Source organism: Danio rerio, chromosome 6 (assembly GCF_049306965.1).
Source record: "Danio rerio strain Tuebingen ecotype United States chromosome 6, GRCz12tu, whole genome shotgun sequence".
NCBI classification, from domain to species: domain Eukaryota; kingdom Metazoa; phylum Chordata; class Actinopteri; order Cypriniformes; family Danionidae; genus Danio; species Danio rerio.
Window position 1 is genome coordinate 50,496,902 of NC_133181.1, and position 12,421 is coordinate 50,509,322.

General features: G+C 37.0%; 1 protein-coding gene across 25 annotated transcripts in view; it reads right to left on the reverse strand.

Moving 5' to 3' along the window:
• The window catches only part of rap1gapb (RAP1 GTPase activating protein b), a 186,213-nt gene that overhangs the window by 102,093 nt on the left and 71,699 nt on the right, over window positions 1-12,421 (reverse strand). For 5 of the 25 annotated variants that reach the window (XM_073954607.1, XM_073954600.1, XM_073954596.1 and 2 more), the window contains exon 2: window positions 12,142-12,351. The exons of the other annotated variants lie outside the window; for them this stretch is intronic. The gene's annotated coding sequence lies outside the window, so the exon portion shown is untranslated. The remainder of the gene's footprint in view (window positions 1-12,141; window positions 12,352-12,421) is intronic. 25 annotated transcript variants of the gene reach the window in all.

A 12,421-nucleotide genomic window follows, 5' to 3' on the forward strand; every position in this document is an offset into this window, starting at 1 on the left:
TATGTTGCACAGGTATATTATTAGGGAAAATTAAAAAAATTAAAAAACATTCCCATCAGGCACAGTACAACAACATGACGTCAAATTGACGTTGCACTACACTGTCATGGGGATGTTGCATTTAGTTTGGAAATGAAAGTCAGGTTGATGTCAGAACACAACATCCAGCCGACGTCAGAGTCCAACATCCAACCTAAATATCTACCAAATATCAACGCCTAATAATGTTACAGTTTAATGTTGTGTGGACGTTACCACTATGACGTCTATCATACATTGGATTTTAGTTGCCATACCGGATGAATAAATATCAGTATTTGACGTCAATATAACACCAGTTTAAGATCGACGTTGGATTTTGGTCACTTTCCAACACAACCTAAAATCTCAACGTCATTTGACATCATTTATGGACGTCAAAATAACATTGTCCTTAAACACTTGCTTGACATTGAATTTTGGTCACCTGACATCACGACCTAAATCTAGCCTAATATTAACATCTTATTTTGTTCTGTGCCTGCTGTGTTGTATAGTTCAATATTATGGATTACTAAAAAATTAAGATCATGTTTCGTGAAGATATTTAGCAATTTTCCAACCAAAAATATATCAAAGTTTATTTTTATTAGTAATGTAAATAATGTAAATTTAAAGATGATATTCTCAATATTTAGATTTTTTTCACCCCCAATTTCCAAATGTTCACATATATCAGATAGGGCTGCATGATACTGGAAAAATATGCAATATGCGATGTTGTTGAGTATTGTGATAATGATATGTCTTATGATATAACATTGCCCTAGAAACCTTTTTTATTAGTTATGTAATTAAATCATTTAGTGAAATGCATATTTTCAGATCAAATTAATTATAATTAAAAACCAAAAACAGTTTAGTCTTTAAACATTATGAGTGAGTGAAAACCTGTCATTTTGTGATGTCATAAATTTTTTGTGTGTGTGTGTGTGTGTGTGTGTGTGTGTGTGTGTGTGTGTGTGTGTGTGTGTATATATATATATATAGTAGCATATACAGTTGAAGTCATAATTATTAGCCCCTCTGTTAATTTCTTTCTTCAATTGCTTAACAGAGAGAATATTTTTAAACTGTTTTTTAAACATAATAGTTTTAATAACTTAATTTCTAATAACTGATTTCTTTTATCTTTGTCATGATGACAGTAAATGATATTTTACTTGATATTTTTCAAGACACTTCTATACAGCTTAAAGTGACATTTAAAGGCTTAACTAGGTTAATTAGGTTAACTAGGCAGGTTAGGGTAATTAGGCAAGTTATTGTATAACAATGGTTTGTTCTGTAGACTATCGAAAAAAAAATTAAAAACTGGTTTTATTTTAACCAAAGTAAAACAAATAAGACTTTCTCTAAAAGAAAAAATATTATCAGACATACTGTGAAAATTTCCTTGCTCGGTTAAACATCAGTTGGGAAATATTTAGAAAAGAAAAATTCAAAGGGGGGCTAATAATTCTTACTTCAACTGTATATTGTGTCTCTAGGTTGGCAGTAAAAAAATACAGCGCAAAAAAAGTGGTAATATCCTATCAGTATTTGAATCAAAGACATGGCGTACAATACAGTATATGTAAAAAAAATAAAAATAAAAAACTTTAATATTGTAATTCCGTCTATAAAAGCTCTTGCAGTCGGTAACATTGCAGATTTGGTAATTCTCTTTTATTCGGTTCCTCCCCTTATAATGTGGATCTGTGTATTCATGTGTGTTTGCCCTCTCTCTGTGTGCCCAGCCTTAGATCCTTTCTTCAGTGGGCTCTTCAAAGCCAGCGGCACCGTTTCATGGCTTACTGCTCAGACTGAACTATCTCAGGCAGTGCGTGTGTGTGTGTTGTTCTGTCCGAGCGATCTGGTGTCTGACCTCCAGATGAGCGAACGCTGCTGGCAAACTGAGACTGCTTGAGACATCACAGTCGAGCAGAGCGTGGAAAGAGAGATAAGAATGTGTCACAAAGAGTGTGTTTCAAAGTGTTGGGGTGAAATTCTGTGCGCATATGTGTGTGTGTCTGGGTGAGATCTGCAGTAAATAAGGCTTGGTCTGGCCTCGCACAGCGACCCTCTTCAACTGAACTGAGAGCTTTATATGCAAGCAAATTGAACCTGTCTGCATAAATGCATTTAAAATACAGACAGGAAGGTTACAGAGATACTCCCAGAAGAACAGCTTGAGTTATTTTCAACGTTCAGGAGACCACGTTTCAGTTAAATATCCAATACGATGTTTGTCAAGTGAGCTGTACGTTTAATGCAAAGAGCCTAAATTAGATCATATAGTCTAGGAAAGAAATTGATGAGACAATTTGGAGTCTATATTAAAATCTTTGACTTTTGTTTATAAACTTTGCTATATGCAAGAAATTAAGGAATGTTGGCAATTATTATCTTTTTATTATCTGAGCTGGTAACAAATGAGATTCAAAAAGACTTTTGGAGATTTCTGCTTCAACTTTCTCTTGAGAAAAGGTTGTGATCCGAGCAAATATTACTGGAGAACATTACAAAAAGATCTGGTCTAAACATGTGTTGACTTCTGTTTGAGTATGTTTTACATTTACTAGCAGGACATTGTGGAGGTATTTTTTTTCCCATTTACCTATAAATAAAAAAATATATTTATTGAATGCTGCTGTTTTATAAAGAAAGAAATATCTAAAGTCATATATTACTGTCATGTTCACCAGCGAACAACCACCAGATGTCGCTGGTAAACACTCACACACAAACACACACTTAGAACTACACTTCCGCCCTTTCCTGGACTACATTTTCATACATGCACTTCTACCTGACACCCATGCTCATTCACCTAACTTGATTGTATTCACCACCTGAACCTTGTCATAGACTGAACTCTCACAGCTGAAGCCACCCACACAATGATTATTTAGACTATTTAAACCCCTCTTTTTCACACACATGCTGCCGAGTCTTGTTATCTGTCACAGTGACATTACAATGCAATTCCTTAGTCTGTCTTTGCCGTGTTTTTGATCCTTTGCCTTGTTTATTTATTTAATACTGTTGTTTTGACTTCGACTCTGGATTGCCCTCATACATCTGTTTGCCGGTATTGACCACTGCTTGCATGACAATTCTGCAAAAACCTGCACGTGGATCCAAACTTCTGTTGTTGGTGTCACTCCCCGTTGTTACAATTACAGTGGTTTTACAGCTTCAGCAAGCAGGGTGGGAAACCTTTGTGTATGTTTCTTGAATTTATTGGCAGTTTTAAAAATTTCTACACCAAACTGCTGCTGTTTAGTGTACTATGAAAGCCCATATCTGCCATACAAAAAGAAAAATTCTGGCACAAAAGTAGAAATTATGACACATGTAAGTGAAATGTAGACAAAGAGAATGTATCTGAACATTTAATTGTGATTGTTGAATGTCTGCATCCAGTTGGTTGTAATTTTTGTACACTTTTATTACTCGTTTCCATTTTTCTTTTCCCTTATTATTATTATTATCATTATTATTTTTCATTTTTTTTGTATTATTATTATTTTCTTTTTCTTCTCTTTTGCAGTTTTAGACATTTCTGCATCAAACTGCTGTAGTATGAAAGCCCATATCTGGCATATAAGAGGAAAAATTCTGGCACAAAAGTAGAAATTATGACACATGCAAGTCAAAATTATAAGTACAAAATATGAAATTAAATCAAACTATGCAATAATGAAATTGTGAGTAATATATCTTAACTATACTTAAGCGGAGTTGGGTGTAACACATTCCACAGTAACGGGTTACTGTATTCCAATTACCATTTTGGGGAATGCGGTAACGAATTACATTTTAAATTAGTGTAATTTGATTTCAGTTACTAAAGTCAATGTATTTCCTTTACTTGAGTTACAAATATATATTTTTTTTTTCAGAAGAAAAAATGCTTCTTTTAAATCATGTTTTCCACTGCGACGTCAGTTAATAAGCATGCGCTTTTAAACAGCTGGAAATGGTTGCTGACAAGAGTGGTTCCTTCTTCAAGACTTAATTGAGAGTAAAAACAAAAATATCGCTGTGAAATGGAGTCTATGTCTCTAAAGAAGTTTTGACTGCTTTTAACTCGACCAGCAACTTGTTCAAGCACTTGAATAGAAAGCATTCTATGACAATAATGGTCACCAAGGAGGACACCGGCACCCAAAAACACAGCGGCCCAACTCAGCCTAATCAGGCTAAATTGAACTTTTGAGCAGGATCAGGAGTGATAGTATCTTCTGAATGTGAAGAGACGGGTAGCTGCTTATGAGGCCGTTTACATCTTTTGTGTGCGTGCAAGTTCATTATTTTCAATGGAGGCACACGCTTGAGCACACATATTCGGAGTGCATATTGTGCACGCTTACATTTTCCAGTCACACCAGTTGAAAACTGTGAGTCAAGCAACAAAAACTGACTGATCAGCTTCATACTTTGTATGGAATATACACATTTTGGTAGACTAATTACCTCAGACAAATAAAGAACACCTAAACACTGCAGTGCTTTTGCATACTATTAATGTCAATGATTACAGGTATCCAGTTTTCTTCATGTTTTTTGTGTCCAAAAAAAAAAAAAATGGCTTGGAACAAGGGAGTGATGAGAGAATTGTAGGTTTTGGCCGAACTTTTTGAATATGTCAGGCTGCTGTGATCAACACGTTGTAATGTTTTCAGTGAATATTAAATTACTGAAAGAGCTGCAGTTTATTTTCTATTTTCATAGGCATATGTTTAATGTTTTAAAAGTAACTTCAAAGCAAAGTAATTAGTAATCTGATTACTTTTTACATAAAGTAATTAGTAATGTAATTAGATTACAATTTTTTAAGCAGTAGTCATTCATTTGTAATTGATTACTTTTTTAAAGTAACTTACCCAACACTGGACTAAAGTCATAAATTTAAGATTCAAAAGAAAAAAAATATGAATTTAAAATGCAAAAGTATTGCTTAATTCCAAGCTCATTGACTTAACAGAACACAACACAGAATTGAAGTATTTTAAACATGGTTTTAATAGGAATTCTTGTCTTATTAGCAGAACAACACATAGCTAAACCTACTAAATAGCTAAAATAAATATAATGCTTAATATTTGTAATATACATTGCACAGATTCCCTTTGCAGGATGTGCTGAAATGTGATTTTGCCATTCTCAACAAACCGTTCTATAAGTCCTTTACCTAATATAATGAACTTTAGAGACAAAGTGCATCCTTCAAAAAAAAAAACAATCAAAATCTTTTGACAAAAAAGAGCTTTTTTTTTTTTCAAAATTCATTAGAAAACTGTAACAAATGAGATTACAAGCCTACTTTAGGCTCCATTTGCACTCCACATAATAACATTACTGTCTAAGAGGAACAATTTGACATTTCGACACTGTTGAAAAGGAAGGATCTTTAATGGTATCTATAGTTTCAAGATGAATTTTTACCATCTACTTAACATTTCCATGGCACAAACGCTCCACAATTTATTTAATTAACAGAATTATCTCACATTGTGATCACTGAAAATTAACCTTGGATAAAGTGTTCACTTATTCAGCGTTACCTAACGGAGACATTTAATTAAAACTGTATAAAAGTGCATCCTACAGGACAGGCTCAAGACCAATAAAACATTGGAGATAGTTATGAAAATTAAAGGAGGACACAAAGGAGAAAAAAAAGAGCTAAAGTCCCATGCAGCAAACATCTTGTCATGATTGTCTTGGCATGTCTGCTCTTGGCAAAGTCTACAATGCCGTGTCACCAAATGGCCGAAGTAATGCCAGTGTTGCTGTGGCAGAAACACAGCCTGGCAGGTTCGTCAGCATTTCTCCCGTCCATTAGTGGTCATTTGCTCCAAATTGCATGCAAGATGTGATGCTCACATGCCTGCAGCTATTTTGATGACTACATGACAATTATTCAGCTTGCTTCAACGCTGAGCTCATTTCTAATGCCATGACATATGGGTAATGTTTCCATTCTTCGTACCAATAATAATCAAAATAGGGCGAGAATGACTTAAGGGTTTGAGTTTTGAAACTCTGTTCAGATGGCTAGGCATCTGTCTCCTTTTGGCGGCTTGCATTGAGACCATAGCGATACAAATGCATCTCACACACGTTTTTCATATTTAAGCCAGAAATGATGAACTTCTACCAGTCAGCCTGTTAAGCCCAAAACTAATGTTTTCTCTGTAAGCCAACTGATATAAATCTGTTCACAAGTGGCAAGAGGAGAGAGGAAAAAGCTATATGCATGAACAGTGGCACTAAGCTTGAAGTACGAAGAAGTATCTTGGAAATGCTTAATAAGCACAACAGGACGGCACTGAAATTTGTCACGAGAATGTAAATGTAACCCTGTGTCTCTCTGGACCATTAACCATATTAAGCTGCTTTGATTTCACGGAATAAGCTACAGTACGAGACTATGGCTGCGTTTGAAACCGCCTACTACTCAGTAGGTACTGCATTTGAATTTAAACGTACTACTCGGCCGTTAGAAAAGTATGTTCTATACAGTATGAATGTGAAAAGTATGAATGTAATTCGGACGTACTACATCCGCCATTTTGTCATGGTCACGTGACCTACCTGCGTCAATTGCGTCGCTTTACTCCCATTCATGAGTTCTCTCACAGGGCATTATGGGATAGCGCAGCATGCATGGGATGCGCACTCTAGAATCTCGCCGGAAGTAGTAAGTCTTTTGGGTACTTCTCGCATACTAATTTTCGAATTCTATGAATTCGGACATACTACTCGGCTCGCATACTGATTTTAGCATACTGTATAGTATGGAAGTATGCGGTTTTGGACGCAGCGTATGTGTTTTGCATGTGATGATTTTGGCAAGAAAGATGCAATCCTGGTTTAACATCTACGTTGATCCTGGAACATCATTTTTTAACACAGGCTCATTGCGAATACGTAGCCCTGTATACATTTCTGGAGAGCGCGAATTATGTAGTCACAGCTACTAATGACTGCATTTTGTCTTTAAAACGAATGCTTTGGGGCACTATGACACCGCCAAAGGCTTCTGTTTGTTTTCGCGCTACAAGCTGAACGCTTCCCTGCATGTGGATGGCTTTTCAACCATTACCAGTTTGCGCAATGGCTCACCGCATACATTGATGAACTTGAGACACAGAAAGTATTTGGCCGCGATAGCAGGGTTTGGGTCTGGCGAAGAACGCTTCCAGAAAGCAGGTAAAACAAAAGCAAAAGCCAAAAAAAAAACAAATAAACAAGTAAATAACAAGGTGAGAACATGGTAAGATCTGAAAATGTGGTAAAAATCAGATGGCCATAGGGGCTTTTCTGAGGGGATTGGTCAGTCAGTCAGTGGACAGCAGCCTCTAGTGGATTTATGCGAGAAGAGCAGGCGGGAATGACAGCGGCAAGAAAATCTATGATCTAAAAAGCATAAACAGCAGCGTCTGTCCATTTCACAAAAACAAAAACTGCAAAAAACTACTTCCTGGGACATATTTCACGCTGTCCAAAAATGTATGCAGGAGTATGCATCCATAATGAGCCAAAAATGTATTCCATACCTATTCCCTGCTCCTACACCAAACCATAACTGTAAATTATTCTCAAAATCTGAGAGGAATTATAGTTCGATAACAATCATGTAGAAGTGCATAACCCTAACCGTAAGCATAAACTTAACATAAACTCTATTTGTTTCTCTTAATTCTGATTGGCTGATTGGAATGTGGTTCCAGGATCAACATACAGTAAACATTACTCCAGGAACATGTCCTACTTTAACTCCTTCTCACCGAAGCTACTTAGGGCGTAGCCTGGTCAGTACCTGGATGGGAGACCACAGGGAACAACTAGGTTGCTTTTGGATGTGGTGTTAGTGAGGCCAGCAGGCAACCTGTGTTCTGTGTGAGTCCTAATGCTCCAGTTGTGAAGTGGACAATATACTGCCATTGAGCGCTGTCTTTAGGATGAGACGTTAAACAGAGGTCCTGACTCTCTGTGGTCATTAAATATCCCAATGGCACTTCTCGTAAACCACTGTGTCCTGGCCAAATTTCCTCTATCAGCCCTTATCCATCATGGCCTCCCAATCATCCCCACCCACCGAATTGGCTCTATCACTGTCTCTCCACTCCACCAATAGGTGGTGTGTGATGAGTGCACTGGCGCCGTTGTCCTGTTGCTGTCGTCACATCATCCAAGTGGATGCTGCACATTGCTGGTGTTGTGGAGAGACCCCTTGTAAAGATTGTAAAGCGCTTTGGGTGTAAGGCCATACACAATAACTGCGCTTTATAAATACACATTACATTATATTACTTTGTGAAATCAGATTAGGCATGTGCTTTACTAAGACTTTACCAAAATTTTTAGATTTAGATTTTAGATTTTTTTTTTCATAATCGGATCCAACAAATTCATCTCTGTGATGCTTTTGTTCTCATCTCTCTTCTTCAAAAAAGGAAACAAAGAGAAAATATTGTGTCCATCCAATCCATGGAGATAAGTAAGAGTTTCATTTAACTTTATCAATGAGCTGTGTGGGATTTTCACAAAATATTACGTTTATTTCAGGAAATCAGTGACATTTTTATACTTTGCCTGCGATACATCAGCCGCATAACATAAATTTACAGAAACAAATGATTAATCTTGAACAGAAACATAAGGTATGATAAAGGTATGGGCAAACAAACACACACACGCACTTGCCAAACAACAGCATGAAAGATGTGTGTTGCAGACTTTAAAACTAGCATATATTTTGCTACAGCAATTGTTCTCAACCATCTGTGACTTTTTGTCCTTATATTACACACTTTATTTGTCATGAAGCGCTCTGTACTCAGAGGAACTGCATGCTAGATGTTGGCTTTTGCTAGTAGGTGGTCCTGAAATTGTCAAAATACCTCTAAAAAACAATTTCTAAGGATACAAAAAAGGGGGAGGGGGGATTTGGGATGGAGAAATCGAACCCAATTCGATTTTTTTTTTTTGACAAAATAAAGTTAAGGACAAAGTGTCTAAAGGTGATTGACCGACATGAGATCAAATGTATTAGTTATGTGGGGATGTATTTTGGAATTTTCAGACTCAGTGAGCAATGAGTTTTAAGTGGGGACTTTAGTGTGTAAAAAAAGTGTCTAAAACTCCTGTGGTTAAAATCTTCTACCTATGTTGTACTGCTTGTATAAAATAAGCAAGAAAAGATCATCATATTTATTGTCAGCCCATGAACATGTTTGAAGTGAAAGCAAACATTAACTCAATGTATTTTAGAGTTGATAAATTTACGGTATTTTCCCCTGTTTGTTTTTATTCTAGACTCTCTCATTTCAGCATTTTCAAGGTGACAAAATGATTGGCATGAGTATGTGGCATTGCAACTTACACTGTTGGCAAACAGAAAACTATTTTCAATTGCATTTTATATGTGAGCCGAAAAGCATCTGAAATAATCAAAGTAAACAAAAAGCGTAAACTAACACTGTAAACAAACAGCAGGATAGTCTGATTGAAATGATCATGCCTGATTGTACACATACTGATTAATGCAACACCTGGTGCTCGAGAAACAAGAGAGAGAGAGAGAGACAGAGAGAGAGTGTGTGTGTGTGTGTGTGTGTGTGTGTAAACAATCATTTCTAAACAAAATATTTGCACCTAAACATCTACAAAAATCACGCTGCTTCTCTGTCTTACACACTCATGGCATTTCAACACACTGATTTTCTTCAGTGGAACAATCAGCAGAATGTCTTCCTGACAATGGAAATTGATGTCAAGCTCCAAAAATCACAACAAGCCATAACAAAATCATATAAGCGGCAATACATGTATGATTGAAAGATTATGTCACAAGTTTGCTGAAGTCATACAGTGATATTTGTCATGTTTGTGAACTGGTGTGTTTTGTCTTCTGATCTCTGCTCAGCATTGACTAAAAACTGAATTACCCGGATCCAGTTACTATGACCATTTATGTGAAGCTGCTTTGACACAATCTACATTGTAAAAGTGCTATACAAATAAAGCTGAATTGAATTTAATTGAACTAAGTGTGATGGTGCGTTTATGTTGGTTTGACAAAGCCAATTCTGAAAATCTGAACGACTTTTGGTTTTACTCTGAGTTGGTTTGCATGTAGGTCTGGCAGGGTAAGCTAATTATTTACATGAATTTCTAGCATTGCACTGCTAGCATGTTTCTAACATACATTAACCTGTTGCTAGAATTAATTGGAAGTTTGTTAGGATGAATCATGTCCTAGTCACTGTTAGTGATACATTAGCTAGACAGATAAACACCTTAAAGTGGGTCGATGAAGAATAAATGCTTTGTGTTTGAAAGTTTTGACCCCCTCGGAGAAAGACTACTCTTTTTTTTTTTTTTTAGATTTTAGTGACAGTTTTACAAATAAACTCAAGTCTGATCGGTTAGAAAAGACAAAGGACACAGAGTCAGAACTTCTTGAAGGTCTGACTCGACTTTATAATCCGGTGGTTACAGCTTAAAAACTTGAAGTGGGTCGGCACCAATAGCCTAAAGGTTAAGGCCCCGTTTTAGTTTGAAAACGGCATTTTAGATCAAAAACGATCCGCGTCCACACCAGCGTTTCACCTAGCTTTTCTGAATATATCTCCGTCCACACTACGCCACTAAAAACGTATATCACATGACCATTCGCGCACTGGGCATGCGTGTTTTAGCGAATACATGCCGCTGCTGTAGAAAAAAAGGCTGAGTTTAACTCCACAATGGCGCCTAAAACAGACGATAGTGCAAACAAAGCTTCTATTTCTGTGTCCATGTTGTTGTTTACAGTGAAGGCTGATCTGTTGTCTTCCGGTAGCGTTAAAGCCATGTGTTATAGTCATGTGATAGGGGCTTGACGAATAAGGGAAGGATGCGCAATGACACAAAAGCCCCAATCAGCTAGCGAATCTCGGCAGCCCCGCCTCCGTTTTCAGATGTCTCCGTTTTTTCTTCATCCACACTGAGTCGGGGCAGCAGCATTTTAGAAAGAAAACGAGCTCTCCCGCATTTCCAAAATGTTCCGTTTTCAGCACTCGAAAACTCCGGCGTAGTGTGGACGGATGGCGTAAAAGTAAACTATCAAACTAAAACGCATTAGTGTAAACGGGGCCTAAGTGTGCCAACATATAGCACCATGTTGCTCACAGCGACTCGAGTTTGATTTCTGGCTCAAGGTCCTTCTCTGCTCCCAATGCTTCTCTGTCTGTCCACCACTATCCTATCAGATAGATTTTTGGGTGAATATATCCCTTTCAAAATAAATATCTGATTAAGAATGTGCCTTAACATGATTACAACACATATAGTTGTACCACTTAATTATATTTACAAACAAATATGTCAAAATCCCAAATATACTTAAGATCACAAACTTAACTACACAATGTAAATAATGTGACGGGAACCCCACATTTAACAATACGCAACACAAAACTGTATCACAAGGCGAGAAATCGTCTAAGCTACTTTCAAAACACAGATGTCAGTCCCGTAACTGCAATTATTACCTACCAAACTGTGTGAATGCAGCCAATGTGCGAATGTGTCCTCAGAGAATTGAGGGTGAGCTTTTATGATTCTGTCCAGTATTGCATTTCTGAATGTGACTGCGAGAATAATACTGAGACAAATGCTGCGGGCAGATGTCAAACAGATTCTGCAGTTGTAAGCTTGAGAAATCAGATTTTTATGTGCTCTGTAGGGGTTTTCATGAAGCATGTCATTACTAGAGGCCATCAAGCAAGATGGTGACAGGCGTCAAAGCTTCACCACAAATACAGCACAGGTTAGTTTTATATTAACTTAGTCAAACTAAATCAAAATTATATATATATATATATATATAATACTAAATAACACTGTGACTGATTCATCCTAACCAGACATATTCTTTGTGTTTTGATTTAGAGTAACACAAAACACCCCAATGTGTGTTACTCGCAGCGGTGTAAATCCCTATTGAAATTTCACTGTCAGAAGATTTATCTTCTTGTTACACAGCAATAACACTCAATTACTGTGCAGAAAAATGTGGATGTGTATTAGTTTCTGCAGAGCCAGAGCCCATATATCACTCGCCTGTCTGACACGGAGCTCAGAAACCCAGCGTTTCCATTCCAGTACTGGTTTATTTATGAAGCCCGAAGGGGGAGACATCTCATGCAAAGAGAGCATGATAGGGCTGGCTGGGACAGCATGATGAGAAGAAGAGAGAATCCAGACCAATTAAATATTCCTTCTGTAAAGATGTTTTGGCCAAAGCCTGAGCCACCAGAGCACAAGAGCCAGCTGTGATTTAAAAAAAACAAACAAACCTGGTCTTAATTGGTGCATCTGTCAAGAAATTCAGATCATGTTT